The sequence below is a fragment of the Rattus norvegicus genome, chromosome 1 (assembly GCF_036323735.1).
Source record: "Rattus norvegicus strain BN/NHsdMcwi chromosome 1, GRCr8, whole genome shotgun sequence".
Taxonomy (NCBI): Eukaryota; Metazoa; Chordata; class Mammalia; order Rodentia; family Muridae; genus Rattus; species Rattus norvegicus.
This window is the reverse complement of record NC_086019.1, coordinates 238,691,981-238,706,478: the sequence shown is the minus strand read 5'-3', so window position 1 is coordinate 238,706,478 and position 14,498 is coordinate 238,691,981. Positions and strand designations below refer to the sequence as shown.

The window sequence follows — 14,498 nt, the reverse complement described above, 5'->3', positions numbered from 1 at the left end:
CCATACTACTATAGATATACATGGCCACTGGGAACATTTAGTTCCCTGATTTTAAGGAAGTTATTGTTAGTATGTACTCAGCTTTATTCTCCCAGACAAAGCTGGAGCTTGGGGGGTACCTGACTAATGGCGTTAGGATTCAGTTAGAAATTAAAGTCATAAAAAGACCTAGCCTTGAAATGTTAATAGAGTCCAGAAGTTAGTTTGTACCTCTTTTGTAAAACGATTTTCACAGACTGACCACAGAGGATATGTAGAGAAATGTCACCTTTGTCCTGGAGAGTAACTGAGGAGTGTCAGAATGAAGTATGACTGCCCTGAGAAATACGCTGCCTACTAATAGGTCAGGGTTTGAAAGCCCTCAGCTGCACCGACCCAGGTAGTTACCTACTCATAAATTAGGGAAATGGAGTGCCCTTAAGGGGTCTTAAATTTTGTCACAGTATAATTTTAAGCTCCTTTTTCTATATGATACATTCAGAAGTCTTTAACATTTAAAATATAATTTCTTTCATAGACTCTAGCTCTTCATGTTAGGTCTCGGGGTATGGCCATTTCTGAGAATACCTTATGGGTAGCCAGATAGAGTCTGACCCATGGCTTTGCAACATGTAAGTCCATACTGAGAGCGCTGAATGTTTTAAAATAATCACTAATTTGGACAAGAGAAGAATTAAATAAGCATATCATTTGGGCATTATCACCTCTATATAACTTTTATTACATTTGGCATATGTATAGCCCTATAGTCATATGCAGTTATACTCACTTGCATGTAATGAGCTATAGGTCATGTTCTGTTGTAGAGCTGAGTTGGTTTCTTATGGGAAGCAGAACACTGATGTCTTCTGAGATAGCCATGCAGCCCTCAGTGTCACTATACTAACGTCCTCATGAAGTGTCATGTCAGGAGACACTGTGGAGTGTGGTATCGTACCAGCTGTTGTCAGAATCCTGAATAATATTCTAACTCATCCATCTCTATTTGTCTGTGATAATTTCCCACAGAGAAGTCTCTCTGAATGGGACTTTACTCTTTCAGGCCTTTCTCTGGCCCTTTCCTTTTATCAGTGCCATGTGGAAAGGCTTTATTTATTTTTTCAATGGACTAAAAGCTGCTGCCAGGATAGCAAGGCTTTGTAGCAGTTTTACAGGAGAATTGCTCTCAAAGAAAATATCCCTTGGCTTTCTGGACTAGACCAGTTGGTCCAAATCACTTTCATACCATTAGCCTTTGTTGTATTGTGTCAGGTTAAAGGAATTTTGTATTCCAAGAAATTTATGGCAAAGAACTCCATGGCTTTCTAAAATTCTCCATGGGTGACCTAAACTACTATTCTTACATGCTTATCCCTCTCCAATAGGTGGAGAGATCTTTCCTCAAATTTGTTATGTTTAAAAGACAATGGAAGTAGAAGCTTGTCCAAACTCAGTTGTAACCATTTCATATCTTAAAGTCCTTCCCTCTCTGTTTAATCTATGGAAAGACTGTATTTTTATTTGCTTCTTGTATGACTACAGATATCCAAATGTTTATTGCCTTTAAAATTACCTGCTACTATAAGGCATACTAAACATACATGAAGATTCAGGGCCTAAAAAGCCATTGGGTTTAAATTTCAAAGTCATGTTCAGATCAAGAATCAAGTATAATACTCTACTAGTAGAAGAAATTGCTATAACAAATCACTTTTGATCCAAACTAACACACTCCTCATCGTCTTTTTTAAAAGCTGTCTGATTTTGGATACTACCTGACTTTGTGCCTTGAAATGCCTGGGAAAATAGCTCTTGAAAGTTCAGGGCTATAATGGTCAGTAGAAAAGCACAGAGAAATTCTAAAGTCAAAATACATGCCTGCAAAACGGTGAATGAGATAATCTGGGTGGAGTAAAGGCCAATTTTTCAACCAAGAAGGTTGAATACCAAGGTTTCCTCTAAGTCACTCTAAATTTTGCATAGACTCCTGTGCAGCTTGTTGAGGAATAAAAATTACCCCTGTTCCTTTTCCATTAATTAATTCAGAATATCCATCCATCCAGAACCTCTGTGTTATGCACTTGGAGAAAAACTGAGCAAATTTTCATAAAGTATCCATATTTTATGGTCACAGGGCATAGCCTCAAGTGTATTTTTCTTGTGTTAACTTGACTTGAAGTTAATTAAAAGAGAGAAGGGGCTTGTAAACATGGGGGATACTCTAATTTTATGAATGGTACCACCTATTTAATAAATGATATATTTCAACGAATAACATTCTTATATAGCCATCTTCAGAAAATGAAAGACAGAGTTTCTGTTTTGATTTGTTTTTTGTTGTTGTTGGTGGTGGTAGTTTTTCTGAGATTTGTAAAATTCAACGGAAAATTAACAGCCAGTGGTAGACAGATTGTGCAAAACAAAGACAACAGACAATGGTAAAGCTTGTGTCTTCAGATTTACCTTCTCTCCTGACCTGTGTGGGTCCCCTGCTATGTCTGACACCCCAAGATTCCCATATGTCTGGCCATCCCTAGACAGTTGTCACAGCTGGGGATTTAAAATACCTTCTCTAAAAACTCACAGTACAAAGTCTGTCCCCAGTTCATTTCCTGTTGTTATAGCTCCACGTGATTTAATGTGCCAAGTTTCTCTCTGGGCACTCAGTATTCTACAGGGGACGTTGTCTGTTAGTAAGGAGCACAAGAGTACTAAGGGTGGACTGTTCAGTACCAGTGATAAGAGTGAGATTAAGGAGAGATAGGGGAAGCCTTTTCGTCTTAGAGACTTTGAGTTCAGTCATAATCTGTTTACATAGTAAACACTCTCTCTTGTCTTGAATGAGATGAGGACTCCCAAGAGATACTTTTGAATGCGTGGTCAGTAAGGGAAAGGAGTTTATGAAAGTGCTTGACAGGAGGTGGTTGTGTCCAACCTACCTTACAAGGGATTATCATTTTCAGATTAGAAAACCCAATTCTGTAGCGAGAGGTTTTAAAGGATTAGAAGAAATGGCTTGATCTTGTTTTCACCTTTCAGACAGAGAAATACCATAGCAAGGTCACGATGTTACAAAACTTTTCAAAATGTGAAATTAAAAATCAGAACAACAAACTATTTCCAAACGAGAGTCAGTATCAGGAACCTTTTTGTTTTTCAATTGAAAATTTCTGGAAGAATTCTTCAGTCTGTACCAGAGTCCCGAGTCAACATGTTTGGTTGGCAGTTTACCTTCCAGTCTGTTTAGGTACAATTAAATTTTCATTCTCTCTACTTTCTATAATCTTTTGTCACCAACATTACAGTTAGTTTATATTATTCAGTTAAAAAGTGAGTATCTTAAATACTACAATGGGGAATGAAGACAAATACCCAACATGGCTGTGTGTGTTCCAGTCCTCTGGTGATTCCACTATGGCCTCTTTGCCAGAAGTACAACAGTTCTGTTTGTGAAACATGAGGAACAGAAAACATGGTTTAGTCTCTGGATACTTGTCTTCATTACTGTCTTTTGGCTTGTAAAAACATTAAACCTTTTGACTAAAGTTCAGTAGGGCTGTAGTCATCAGAAATATAGATACTTAAAAAGCAAGGAGACTTGCGGTCATACTACCTAAGAATGCAGCAGTAAAGACCAAACCTCGACTGTAGAGAGAAGTTACAGTTGATTTCCAGTGGGCTGAACTACTTTACCAGCTGGATTTTTACCCCATGGTCACAGCAGCATGAGTTTGCATATACCTTACCTGACTGCCACTGGGTCAGCAGGTCTAATACAGGCCAGCCTGTATGGTGTCCATTTCGCATGGTTGTTTGTGTTACAGTACGTCTCAGAACAGCAGGCATTCGGGAGTTTCATTTGCTTAATCTGTGTATGGTGCCAGTCACCAATGAAAAACAGCTGTCAAAAACATGATGACATCGTTTGGTATCATTTTTATTTCCTCATTTAAAATGTATCTAGTATTTGTAATACTTTAATTTCATAGTTATAGTATAACCTGTATGATTGCTTAAAATGGTAATACTGTTAAAAAGATATATAGTTCTTAAGTAATTTTTTTAGCCTTTTACAATATAAAGACTTCACAAAAATCTATAAAAGAGCAGAGTGCTATTTTCCTCCCGCCACCTCTCCCTCTCCCTCCCTCTCTGTGTCCATCTCCTTCCCTCCCTCCCTCCTTGTCTGCCTGCCTGCCTGCCTGTCTGTCTGTCTGTCTGTCTGTCTGTCTGTCTTTTGAGACAAGGTTTCTCTGTGTAACAGCCCTGACTGTCCTGGAGCTAGATCTGTAGATTAGGCTGGCTTTGAACTCACAGAGATTGCCTCCCAAGTGATGGGATTAAAGACATGCTCCACCACATGCAAAAGTGCTTTTCTCACTGAGCCTCATAGTATGGAGGGAGTGAAACAGGATTGAGTCTAGGCCCCCTGGCCACCCAGCCAGAGACAATGAAGGCAAACTGAAGTTCGAACCTCTGCATCCCCGGAATGCATTTCCAGGAACGCAACCCTCCGCGAGGTAGCTGGGTGTCCTGATGTGACACGTATCTATCTTTACCTGTCTTTACATGTTTACAAAGGGTGACATTTTTATACCAAAGACAAAGACTGGATCACATACATTAGGACTTTGTTTTAAACGGTAAAGTTACCTGTCTTTCTTCTGAGCATTTCTCCACTCTCAGCCCACACAAAGCTTAAACATTATGATTGGATTTGGATATGATGTCAGCTCGCCAAGCCTCAGGTGCTCCACCTACACAATGGTGCTAGCAGATACAACCGGGGTCAAGTGAGTGCCATCCTCAATAGCTTCACAAGACAGCGGTAGGGATCTAGTGGGTAATAAGGGTACAAGATGTCCCCATTTTCCCCCACAGCTTTTAAAATGTAATGTTAAATTGAAGGTGTGAAGAGTTTGTGGTATTACTATGTAGTTTGTGTCCCTATGGTGGAATACTGTTGCCACAGGGGGAAATAAACACTGAATATGAGCAATTTACTATAAAATGCTAAATTAGCAAGTCCAGGTAATTGTGTGATCCCTTTGGCCCTGAAGAATCAGTGTAAATTGCATTTCACACTAAGTGGTCTACAGACCGCACGCACAATAAAACCACGGAGATTTATAGAGCACTTTTGCAAATGTATACACACACACACACACACACACACACACACACACTTTGTTATTTTAATAGTTACAAACTAATAGGTACACTAATTAGTCTACCTCTCCAAGGGTTGCTTTTAGTGGCTTCCAAAACAATAATTAGTTGTTCAGGGTGGAACATAGCCTTTAAACTAGAAAGAGTTAAATATATGAAATCTTAGAACACAAAGTATTCAATAAAATCTATAATAAACGATCTTTTTGTCCAGTCTTTCTAACATCAAAATCAACTTGCCCCTTGAATAAGTCATCAATTCTTCCACATCTCCTTGTTGCTATACACTCACTTTTCTTTTCCCTCTCTGTGGTCCTTCAGTTTGTGACATTTTCTAAGTAGTGGCCAAGTAATAGATTTTGACTCATCAGTAATGTAAGTAATTATTAATCAAAACCGAACAGAATGGGTTGGACACTGCCATAGGAACTGTAATTCTGACCTAAACCTAAACCACGGGAAATACAGTTAGCAACTAGGAAGTCAGTTGAGAGCAAATGAGCAACTTCCTGTGGCCGTTCGCAGTTTTAAGCACCTCACAACCAACTTTGAGACTACCTTGTCCTTACTTGACCACACTGAAAGTCTCAAGCTGGTCTTCATTTGGGAGAAACAACTTGAAATAAGCCAAGAAGCAAAGTGACTTTTCCTACCTTTGGCAAGAGCTTCAAGGACACCAGGAGACCTTGAGTTTCATTTGTTCACTTCCAAGTACTGGAGACTGTCCTTTGTGGCAGGGGATCCAGGTTGTGACCGAGGGAGAACAGCTCAAGCAAAGAGAAAAGCAAGCTGATTCTAGTAAAGTTTCTGCATAGGCAACTGAGAAAGACTTAACCATGAATTCTCATCTTGCACTTGATTTTGTAGGGGAAGTGACTATTGCTTCTTTGACAGAGTAGCATGGGTGTGGGTTGTATTCATGTATGAAATGACAGCCCCAAGGCTCTTAATTCTCTGTTTTATTTAACTTGCCTTGTACTATAGATAACCTGTTGGTATGATAAACTGTTCCACAGTCATTTCATGACTGTTAGCTTGCCCTGGGTGTGATGTTTCCTGCAGTTGTCCTTAAAAAGTGTGTTTGGTAGAAATTACACCTGATAATAGAAGTCTAAATTCTAAGATGCTGGCTGGTCATCACTGTATAGGTATGGTCTCTGGTTATTTCCTCCAAATTTCAAGTTGACATAGAGTCAACAAAACATAAAGGAAACAGCCTTGAAAAGTGACCACTTACATCTATGATATTCATTTAAAACATGGATTTAAAGTCATGTGTTGTTTCCAAATTAATATTTAGGACTAATAGCTTTATAGCAGGGTGGGTCATGAGGAATAGTGATTATTCCCACGTCTAAACAAAGAAAAGAAGACTGAGCCAAGCAGGCCAGCAGATATTTTGAAATTGAATTTTGAGGGAATGCTGCTATGGAAATGGAGTCAAGCAATTATGTAATGTGACCTTTGATTGCAAAATTACTAACTTGAGGGCCAGGGAGACATATTTTGTGGTTTACTGAATTCTAAGGATGGGTGATTTTGGAGGTTTTAATGCCTCGTGGTGTTGCCTGTTTTATCACACACACACACACACACACACACACACACACACACACACACATACACACACAAAACATCCATTCACTTTTCTCACTTTCAAGATGGCGTTTTTGACATAAGTATAACTTCAATGAATTTGACAGCCCCAAAGCACTTTTGATGGTAGATGACACTTTCCATTTATAAAGTAAAGATAGATCACAGATTTTGAAGTCTAGTTTGTCTTGACCATATCCAGCTTTCTCCCTGTTCCTGAGATATCCTTGTAAGTTAAATGAGGATTTTGTTACTCTCTTCAGATTTTTTTCCTCCAGGAAAGAATGGAACAGTTGAAACTTAAATGGCAAAATTTGCCTGTCTAGTAAGAAAATTTATTTTCTAGGTATGAAGTAGCTTTCATGTTTTATACTATCAGCAGCTGGGTGAGATTGGGAAGGATGGGGTTATTTTGGCTCTCTCAATATAGGCATCCTGAGTCGGGTTATTTTCATGTGTGTTGATGATTACTCATGACCCTGGAAGCCACATGCTTTCTTAGGAAGACAAGCTGTAAGAACAACTGTATCTGCTCCTAAGAGAACTTAAAGTACATGCTACCCCTGACCCCGTGATTACCAGAGCCATACAAACACTATCTTTCTAAATAAGAGACACATTTGTGTGAAACCAGGCTTGGGTAGATGGTAACGAGTGAATGTCCTATTGATATTAGCACTGTGTACTGGAGACACAGCTCCATTGGTAAATCCCTACTTTACATAGCAGAGACTTGAGTTCAATCCTAGGGGTCCAAGAGAAAAACTGGGCATGATGGTGCACACTTGTCATTCAGGTGTTGAGAGGCAGAAACAGAGGACCCTCTGGTGCTTGCTGGACAGCCAGATCCTAGTTGGTCAGCTCCAGGTTGATGAGATTCTGTCTCTAAGGATGTATGTGAAATTCCTGATAATGACACTTGAAGTTATCCTCCAGCCTCCACACATACATGTGCACGCATGCACATGAACTGGAATACCCATGAATATACATATATACATGCATACACATTAAATAAAGATATGAAGTATCCCTTAAAAAGGAAGACAGGAGGTGTCAGGCAAAAGTTGACTACGTGTGGTGTTCTCCCTTAACAAAGAGCTGATAGTTCAAACACTTCCGTTTTCAAAGCATTTCCTACCTCTAGGAAACCTGACTTCATGAATGACTTGTTTGACAATAAAATCAGCTGGGCAGCACCTCCCACAGTAGGGAAAACAAACATGCTATTTTTGGTGAATATGTACTCATTCGTCATTGGCTTTCAAGGTGTTTTTTCCTTTGCTTTGGGGTTTTCACTTGAACATGGTTATTCATATCTCTAGATACAAGATGAAAACTTCTCTACCTGGCTACACATGTTCTACTGGCACTCTCTCTGTTGTAGCTTAAGAAATAGAAAGATCCATGTGGCTCTTGCTCCCTCTTGCTCTCTTATTCTCTTTTGCCCACTTTCTCTCTTGCTCCTCTCTTCCCCCCACTCTCCCCATTCCCTCCCCCCATCTCTTCCCACATACTTATGGCCAGCCTCTACTCCTCTACTCCTTCTCTTCTCTTCTCTTCTATTCTCTTCTCTTCTCTTCTCTTCCCTTCTCTTCCCTTCTCTTCCCTTCCCTTCTCTCCTCCTCCTCTTCCTCTCTCTCTCTCTCTCTCTCTCTCTCTCTGCCCCTACTATTCTTAATTCCCCTCCCCATATCCTGAATAAACTCTATTTTATACTAAAAGGGAAATTCATGGGCTAAATTTATAACATCTTGATAAAACATACAAGTCAAATGAGAGATAGCAAAAGAAAGTCATTTGGAGGGGCTGGAGAGATGGCTCAGTGGTTAAGAGCGATGACTGCCCTTCCAGAGGTCCTGAATTCAAATCCCAGCAATCACATGATGGCTCACAACCATCTGTAATGTAACCTGATGCCCTCTTCTGGTGTGTCTGAAGACAGCTACAGTGTACTCGGATACATTAAATAAATAAATCTTTAAAAAAAAAAGAAAGAAAGAAAGTCATTCAGAATCAGCATTTGAAATGTGACTAACACACTTCATCAGAATGTCTTAAACTTTTTACACTAAGTTTACTCAGTGGCTAGCACCCTCAGACTCTACTAGATCATTAGATCATTGTTGTTTCCCCTGTTAACAGTGCTTCAGTGGAATCTTAAACTTTGCAGCACATGAAATGTGCACGTTTCCACAATAAAAGTCAACTTTTCCAAGAAATAATTTCCTTTACACCTTAATCAACCCAATCAAAACCAAAACCTCCTTAATACTCAGTAATTTTACCTTTGCTTTCATTTTCAAGAATGAATGCCACCAGCAGAAACATTGACCAAGCCTTTGAGAGAATCCCCCATTATGCCCTACGCCATTAGGAGAAAAGTTCTCCGTTTGTCTTATTAGTCTGACTAAATCCTTAGCATGTGGCCCTCCTCCTGACTCTGGTCCTTACTGGTAGTAAGCCTCAGGAAGTCTGATCTTTTTTCTTTTCTTTTTTTTTTTCCGAGCTGGGGACCGAACCCAGGGCCTTGCGCTTGCTAGACAAGCGCTCTACCACTGGGCTAAATTCCCAACCCCAAGTCTGATCTTTGTATCATTGCTTAACCTGCCTTCTAACCTACATCCTTCTCTGATGTAACACATCAGTATGAAAGGCTGAGTGATGCAAGCTACAGTCATCTCAGCATGATTTATTTGTTACCTTTGAATTTCCTTATCTGTGGAGGGCCTTTTAAGCTTCTCTGTTCCTTTTTTTCTTCCTTCAAGACATAGTTTCTAAGTTATTAAAGGAAAAATAAAACCATATGCATTGTGAGTGTGCAGAATCCAGAACTTGAAGGGTGTAATTTATTCTAATTGGCAATAGTGCACCTGACCCTGTGATGATGTGATATTCATTAATTTCTTACCAAAGCCAGGCCCACCATCCAATATTCAATCTTGTATCAAGGTAATCTAAGCAATGTCTCATCACCCCCTATCAATGAGAATTTTCCAGCCTTGAGGATAAAATACTCTCTATGAAGTGCTCTAGATGTGTCTGCTGATCAGGACTTTTGCCAGTAAACCAGATTCATGTGGACAGCTACTGATTACGTCTCATATTCAGTGAAATATTATGAGTGAGTTATGTGTACACTCATCTGTTGTCAAGGTGAGCCTCTCTCTTCCTCCCTCCCTCCCTCCTTCCCTCCCTCCCTCTAACTCATCTCTAACCTAATTGTAAAAGCACAGATTATTTGTTAAGACATATTCTTTTCCAAACCCCAAAGAAGGGATGTTAGTATTTTATATGGAGAAAATAGGAAATCACTTATTTTGACTTCACATTCTGTATGTATGTGTGGATTTAAGATGGATCCATTCTAAGGACTCTTGAAAATAAGATATACAAAGAACTACTAAATTAGGTAGATAATTTTGGAAAAGTATAATTCATATCTCCTGTTCTAAATAAGCTTCATTGCCAGTGAAATGACAAAGGCAGGATGGTGCCAGATAATTAAAATCAAAGGAACACAAATATCATGGAAATAAGGGGGAGGTGAGCCTTAGTGTCCTATAATCACAGCCACGAAATCATGGTGAACACTTCTGTGCTGGCTATGATCTGAGTTCCTGACTTGATTCCTTCCAGAAGCTGTTCGTTTCATTTGTGTAGTAGAGGTGCGGGCACAGAAGCTCGGGGGACGGACTGACTGAGAGCTCTGGCTTCCCCACATGGAAGCAAGTTGGTGGTATGAATCAAGGCAATCAGACTCACTTGACCTCAGACACATCTCACACTGTCAGCAAGAAAGAACTGACTTAGGGAGGAAGCCATTAAGGCACACGTATGCAAACTCATTTGCATAGATAATAAGGGAATGCTGACGATAGGAAACATGAGGCAAATATGGATGAGAGCTGGGGGGTGGGTGAGTTTTATCTTTAAAACTTGGATGAGATGTTAAGTATCTCCCATTCTAATCTATATTCCTAATCAATTAATTGAAATCAAAATTCTTTCTGACATCCATGATTAAAGCCAAATGGTGCAGTATGTCAAACTTAAAAATCACTAGATTTTCTAATTCAGATGAGTCTATCATCATGCCCAGTTTCTAGTTGAATAGATGCCTCAATTTAGTCTGCGGGTTATATAATTTTAATCTCTCAGATGTCACTTTGAGATAGTGAATAATCAGAGTGTGTACCTGATCAAAGATGTTTTATTTCCAGGTCTTTGCATAAGGAAAAGAGAGCCAGTCCTGGGCTGTGTAAAGGAAGAGCTGGTGGACCATTCATTTTGAATAAAGCAAAATCTTTGTTGGGTGATGGTGTTAGTGAGCTGTTTGGACTTGTTTGTTTTGGTCACAGTTATCAGTGGAACTGATGAAGCATCTTTCCATTGGTACTTTAGTCTTGGAATTTGAAAGCTCAAGGGATCCTGCTTCTGAGCATGGCTAGCAAACGTCTAAGCAAAATGTGTCTACGCAGTCTTTAGCACAACATGGGTTTGTGAGATACAACTCACCCACTTCTTAGCCACTTCACTACCTGGGCAGGTTTGCAATGTAACTAAGCCTTAGTTTTCTTTTAATCACATATGTGCCTATCTGTACCACCTGCGATTGTTTAAAAGTAGTACACTTGGTAAAGTGTTTAGCATGGTGCCTGGAACACAGTATATGTGAAAATGAAGGACATCTCTGATTTTTATAATTTTATTTCTCTTTATACTTCAGAGGAAAATCAAGATTTAAAAATTCTTCTGTTGTATAGCTTATTTACATTTTTTAGGATAGTCTAGAAATTGATAGTGACATGCACGAAGGCTTTATTACTTTAAACACTCTGGAGTTTGACTTTTTACATTTTGCATCAGAGAATCTGGAATCCAATATGTGCCAATCATCCGGGATTATTCTGTAGGTTCTTAATGTCCTTTCTTCACCATGCCAAAGTTCTTTTCCTAGATACAAAATTAAATCAACATTGGAACACTAACCAGATAAAATCTTTTACTGTTGCTTCTCCATTTTTTGAAAAAGAAGGCTAGTAAGCTCGGTATAGATACAACCAACTTGGTATCCTAGCCTGAGAATTTTAGTTAAAAGAGCAATGCCCTGTTAAAGCCAGAAAACTGAACCCTGAGTTTATTTTTAAAGCTGCAAGCCGAGGAGACTACTCCCCAGGATTCACAGTGTCACTGGTCTTTACAAATATTACTTATGAAAGTATCAGAGAAGAGAGTGGGTGCCACAGGGTATCCACATTGTAAATGGCATCCTCCCAACACCCTGTTTTCACAGTGAGAGAGTTGCAAGCTCATTCTGCAGGGGATACAAAAGGGTGGGAAACCCTGAGCTCTGGAACTGCTAATGTTAACACTTCTTTCTATAGCCAGATCCTGCTAAAATAAACCTGCACATTTAGGTTCCTGTATTCTCTGTGACAATAACCTCTTTTCTCCCCAGAAAAGAATTCCAGTTGTTAAGCAGAGGCTATGCACCACATTCCTCTGTAGCGTTATTTTGAAGCTTCACTACTGAATTGATAGCAGAGTTCACTATAAAGGGGAAGGTAGGAGGGAAGGAAAGAAATGTAGAGTAACCAGGGGGTTAATGCTAGAGTAAAGGCATGCTCTCCTGCTGCTGCTGCTGCTGATTCTGCTGCTGCTGCTGCTGCTGCTGCTGCTGCTGAGGATATGATGATTTTGCTACTGTTGCTGCTGCTGCTTCTTCTTCTTCTTCTTCTTCTTCTTCTTCTTCTTCTTCTTCTTCTTCTTCTTCTTCTTCTTCTTCTTCTTCTTCTTCTTCTTCTTTCTTCTCCTTCTCCTCCTCCTCCCTCTTCTCTTCCCCTTCTCCTTTTCCTATTCCTCCTCCTTCTATTCTTCCTCCTCTTCCTTTTCTCCTCTCACTCTGCTTTCTATAGCAAACAGTGTGTAATGTCACTCTCTTGAATGAAACAATCATCCTATGCACCACTTATGCTCCAGAAGAAAATGCTCCAAGACGCCTGTTAGAAAACCAGCTTGTGTTTTCTACATAAAAGCTGCAATGCCACACTCGTCTGCCCAGGCAAAGCTACTGTAAACAGCATAAATCATTCCTCAGAGCTAAGAGGCTATGTTTTCCTGACTCTGTTTTCTTCTCTACCACAGAATGCCTTCTCTCTTCCCCACTCCCTTTCTCCTGCCTCTTCTGCTGCTTAACTGGATTTCAAATGTAACTCAGATCATCTGTCACTCCTTTGGCTGACGTTTCCCTCTTCCACTTCAGCGTTAGTCAATTCCTGCATGCTGTGCAAGAGTCACTAACACTACTTTTTACTCCACGTTAGATCCATGTGTACATGTCTTTCTCTCCTATGTAGCCCTTCTTAAGTCTTCATGCCTGCACTTGTGTGGCTGGGAGATCAAAGAACAGTTGCCAGACTTCTGTTCCACCAAGGCACGTGCCTGGACTATTGGTTGCCCTGTCCCATGATAGTTGACCATGACCTATGGTTACATCTATCTCCTCTCACTGAATAGAGACTGCACATTCCACAAAATGATTCTTACTATGGTACCAGGCACTCAGCCTATTGTATATGATGTATGTGCCATTGTTATGGGAAGGCAGCTGTAATAATTATCATGCCCAGGTTATGATATGGTGCCTGAAGGTGGTAGGAAATAGATAGGCCTCTGAAATTTTCAGTCAGACTGCTGCCCATTGGAATGATGTGGAGTAATATAAAACATGCACACACACACACACACACACACACACACACACACACACACACACTCACTCAGCAGTAGGCATGGGGCATAAGGAATGAAAGATCAAGAACGTGTAGCAAGTAACCCAATAAATATTTAGGTAAAAGAAACCCCTTTTCTGGAGACTCTGCAAAAGACACAGTCTCGGCTTAAATCTCATTGCAAAGTCTATAACCAAGGGACCATGGTTGGTTTGTTTAACCTGTCCCACTGGCTAGTAAGAAGAGGCAGATTCTATTTCAGGTCACTCATCATCTGTTGGAAGCATGGTTGCCTCATCAATCATAACTCAGACAAGGAGACTGGAAGCAGCCAATAACTGTACACCATTCCCTAAACCTTCTGGCAAAGCTCCCCACCCACTACTTGTTAGCTCAGTGTCAAAGATGGACATTCAACTAGGAAAGCAATTATTGATTTTCACCTTAAAATCCTCTAAGGTTATTTTACAGACGAAATCGTTTTCTTCACCTTCAAACCCTTGCTATTGACAGACAAACACATGAAGCTTTAACTGATAGGGTTTATGTGAGGGCTGGATAACAGTCATGCGCATGATTGCTGGGGCTCATCTCTCTCTCATGACAGGGTTGATGAGGACAATATTGACCCTCACAAATGATTTACAGTCTCTCCAAATACTTCTCTATGCCCACTGTGTCTGAAAAGAAGTTGCATAGAAGAAAGTCTTTAAACTCTTAGAACAGGTGTTAAAATGGTAAACAAATCAGACTCCATGCTATTTGCAAGGAACTTTTGCCAGTTGTGCTTAATAAATTTATTTTATAGACTAGATATTCCTGGGTCTTGTATTTTGAAACAATGACACCATTATATTCCTTATTTTTTAAGCAAATTCTTTTTACGTTCAAATAGCAACAGAATTTGCAACTTCTCATTATTGCTTTGGGTCAAGAATTTATGAATTTATTAGTGCAAGGGTTCATATATTTGTAGCCAGATGTTGACTGGGGAAGGAGTTATCTAGTTGCTTGGCTGAC

General features: G+C 39.8%; 1 protein-coding gene and 1 long non-coding RNA gene across 3 annotated transcripts in view; one reads left to right on the top strand and one right to left on the bottom strand.

Moving 5' to 3' along the window:
* The window catches only part of Prkg1 (protein kinase cGMP-dependent 1), a 1,233,235-nt gene that overhangs the window by 345,706 nt on the left and 873,031 nt on the right, over nucleotides 1-14,498 (top strand). The gene's annotated exons all lie outside the window — the stretch shown is intronic.
* Nucleotides 1-14,498, bottom strand: part of LOC120097454 (uncharacterized) — a 63,292-nt gene that overhangs the window by 18,018 nt on the left and 30,776 nt on the right. The window contains exons 4-6 of the long non-coding RNA XR_005494862.2: nucleotides 5,802-5,915; nucleotides 3,726-3,880; nucleotides 3,352-3,422 (exon numbers count right to left, since the gene is read on the bottom strand). This is a non-coding gene — a long non-coding RNA (uncharacterized LOC120097454). The remainder of the gene's footprint in view (nucleotides 1-3,351; nucleotides 3,423-3,725; nucleotides 3,881-5,801; nucleotides 5,916-14,498) is intronic.